The sequence below is a fragment of the Clytia hemisphaerica genome, unplaced genomic scaffold (assembly GCF_902728285.1).
Source record: "Clytia hemisphaerica strain Z4C2 unplaced genomic scaffold, Clytia hemisphaerica genome assembly, whole genome shotgun sequence".
Classification (NCBI taxonomy): domain Eukaryota; kingdom Metazoa; phylum Cnidaria; class Hydrozoa; order Leptothecata; family Clytiidae; genus Clytia; species Clytia hemisphaerica.
The window spans coordinates 551,433-555,176 of record NW_027103741.1 but is presented as its reverse complement, the minus strand read 5'-3'; the positions used below and the strand labels follow the sequence as shown (position 1 = coordinate 555,176).

Here is a 3,744-nt window from a genome sequence, read left to right as displayed (position 1 = left end):
GAAATGATGGTCGTGGACAATCCTTTTTCAATATTTCTGGCAATTTGACAACTTCTGTTTATGGTTCAAAAGATTGCTAAAAGTGGAGGATGCAAGTAAAAAGATTATAGAAGAGTAAGTGGCAAAAAATTTCTTCTTTCTGTTTGTTTTCATACAGTAGTGTAACGTAACACAGGCTCGCAAACCTAGCGCTCTAAAGAAAATTTGTTTCTTGTTGCATTTTGGTTTCTGAACATCCTGGTTTTTTCTTCCACCGCTGATTTTGTCCACCGTTCATTTTCCATTTCGAAGTTTTGAGTGTTCTCTTTCGACTTTTGGTTTAAGCTTTTCATTCTATTTTGCAAACAATTAGACACAAGAAATCAAGACTTCTTGAGATAGGCAATAAAAGAAGGCCTTCTTTTCTCAAAACGTTTGTCTCTGTAGTTTGTGTTTTTTAGGCATTTTTAATTTGGTTTAATTAGCTAGCGTTTGGCCTTTTCAATTTTTAGAAAAATATTTTCTCTAAAGTGCATTTCGAATGTTTTGATTTAGAGACGTTCTTTTTTTTAAAACATTCGAATACGAAATTCGCTTTGAACATTCGAATCGCCAAATTTCGAATGTTTTGTTTTGATTCTTTTTATTGAAACTTTATTGTGAGCGAAGCATGATGTGGTGCTCTTCAGTTTATAAAATGTTGGGATAAGATTATTATTTTTGCCACTTTCATTTTTAAGGAGCTTATGCTGAAAAGATGGAGCAAAGACTATAGATTGATCATTTTCAGGTGAGTGAAATTTCCAAGACGATCTTTTCTTTAATAATTGGCTAGAAAATTCTGAAAATTAACGTTTCGATAAGTTCTTTGGGAAATACAAATTTCTTTTTTTTTGAAGGAACAACAGAGGAGACAAAAGTATTTTGTTCAAAAAGGGACCGGAGACTTGCAATAACTGTGACTTTTGATTAGTTGACAACAACCCACCATTGTTGAGGAAGACAAAACCAGAGAAAGATTTTCGATCAAAAGGCGTTATTATTTAATCAAAAAAGCGTCGTGTGGTGTTGTGTATGGGTTTTCTTTGAGAAACTTAAAAGCTTCATTCATATCAGAATACCCTGATTGACTGTTATTTTACCTTTCAGGTACCCACCCTACTGGTCCTCTGGAAAATGCAAAAATAACTGATTGTTCAAAGGAAGGTATGCCATTCTTTGGTGTGTTTTAGGTACCACAAGTCAACTTTATTATTGACGAATACACCCCTGTTTCAGTGATCCGGTGAAAAATTCTTAACCACTTAGGAATGAAATGAAGGAGGTAATCGAGTTAACATTAGATTAGAGTTTTTTGGTTTCTTGACCCTCAACCCTGCATCCTGTTTTTATTTTAGGACAAGATTAAAATATTTTAGGCTCTTTACCCAATTTTACTCTTGCATTCCTTGCAATTCAATTTCAGCATAGCATTGTTCTTAAATTTTTGTAGTTTCATTACTATCTATTATAAAAAAGAGCTAAAAACATTTATAGACGTTTTTAAGGGTTTTTCTACTTTTTCCCAAAATCAAAACTTTTCTTTCCTCATTTTGTTTTCCAGATTCGATCAACACTATTGGATAAATCTAACTCGTCAGTCCAGCTGAACCAAAATATCATCAACATGTTACAGGTAAACCTTAGATTCATCCATCAAATTGGGATCATAGTTTCTAAATACCCCCTTTATTAAGTACCAAGATTTTGGGCAAAACCTTTCAAGGGAGGCACCTGTTCCCTCAATTTATATCAAGAAAGGTGAAATGGAGCTCACATTATGATCTCAAAAAACTTGCTTTGTAGATTAGTCTCTCCTAACAACTGTGACAAACTAACTCCCCTGTATCCCATAGATTTATAAGTTATTTTGGCACACTTCTTTGAGGAGGATTACAGTCAATAATTATCCTCAAATAAAAGACATTCCTTGTTTGATTTTATCAAACTATTTGTAATCATTTTCATAAATTGTTGTTCTCCTTTCAAGGTTGTGCATGAAGAAGAAAGAACTTTCCAACGTCGATTTCATCCCTCGTCGACTTGAAGGAAAAAGTGATAACCAAAGTAGAAGTTAAAGACTGTTATTAGACTTTTTTTTAACTAGTTAAGAATGGGCACTTAGCTTTCAAAACATTTCATTATCTTGTACAACACGAATCAAAAGTATTATATATATTTTATCAAGGCGTAAAATTTGTACGTAGTTTTTTTCCACCCTGTTACGATACTTGTTTCAGTTGTTTGCTTCAGAAGATAATATATTCGACAAAGTATAAAACCTAATTTTGTTACTTTTCTAATACCTTTGTTGTTGTGTTGACGAGAAAAAACTAACTGAATTTAGTGATATTAAGTGATATTGTCAACTTGGAATAATTCAATTACAGAAATTGAAATTGAAATTCTTTTGAAAAGAAACATAAATACTCAACAAAATTAAAAAGGCCGTAAGAGAATTTTTTAATGCTTTAAAGAGGAAAGCTGACTATAAAACCTTCCAATGAAAAAGTTTGACATTTAAATGAACTCTGTAAAAAGGTCAAAGTAATGAAGTCACTCACTCGTACTTGCATCTAAATGAAGTCTGTAAAACGTCCTTCAGTCCAAATAGCGTCCACTTCGCGTCAAATAAGGACGTCTTATTCGGACCGAAATCGGACGGACGGATATGACTTCATTTTGCACGTCCATAGAACGTCTAATAGACGTCTCCGCCGGACGTCCTCCCGTCCAAAATGGACTTTCTAAGGACGTCCATAGGACGTCCTGTGCCCACTGGGGTTCTAGAAATCACTGGCGAAAAAGATCAGATATTTGTGAGTTATTCGGAGAGATTTGTTATTAAAAGAAAGAGGAGGGGAAACAGAAACACCTTATCTACGTCACAAATTTACTCTCCTTCATTTATTTTCTCCATCGTAGAGTCAAAACAATAGAAATTAAAATTTGAATAACTCAGCCAAAAAAAAAGATTTTTTGTTCGTTCTTTTTGCAATCTTTTTTTTCATCGTAGGTATCTTCTCAAAAAAAATGGTAAAAATGATATCCCAAAGCTGACGTCCCCTTTAAACATGTTTTAAGGAATTCCAACACTCAGCCTCCCCAAGATTCCATAACCCTGAAGCGACCTGCAGTTAATTTAGCCCTTTTCTGGCAATGCAGAAAAGAAAGCATATTTTGGAAAATTTTCAAAAAATTAACGAAGCGAGGGGGCCTGTTTATTTGGAACCTAAGAGTAATCTTTTTTCCGAGCAAATATGAGTTTTTTGTCAAATTTGTCTTACCTTTCTTGTTGTCGAACTTTATCGAACGGAGTTTTTTATCGAATTTGTCAAACATTTCTCGTTGTCGAACTTTGTTGAACCTAATATGTTTTATTGAACTTAATCGAATACTCACAATTTTAGCAACTTTTGAAAAGTTCGATTTGTAAAAGAATTTAATCGAACTTTTGTCGTTCGATTAAATTTGACAAAGTTTGATTAGTTCGGTAATCGAACTGTTCAATTAATTACGTCTGGTTTCTCTGGTCCCCTGACCTTCTGAGGGAGTGGAAGTGCCAAAATGAGACCACCATAAAGCAAGAGACTATGAAAGAACGAAGAAAAAACGAGAAACAAATAAAAACGACAATAGTCAATAAACGACCCAGTATGGATTCTACGAAATCTCGCGCCAAAGATATTTTTCTGTACAGCAAGCCTCGCGCCAAGCAAAATTTCT

General features: G+C 33.9%; 1 long non-coding RNA gene across 1 annotated transcript; it reads left to right on the top strand.

Moving 5' to 3' along the window:
• Positions 1-2,413, top strand: LOC136805223 (uncharacterized). The gene is made up of 4 exons (XR_010846362.1): positions 1-769; positions 1,129-1,185; positions 1,583-1,654; positions 2,009-2,413. It is a non-coding gene; the product is annotated as an uncharacterized lncRNA (long non-coding RNA).
• The last annotated feature ends 1,331 nt before the right edge of the window (positions 2,414-3,744 follow it).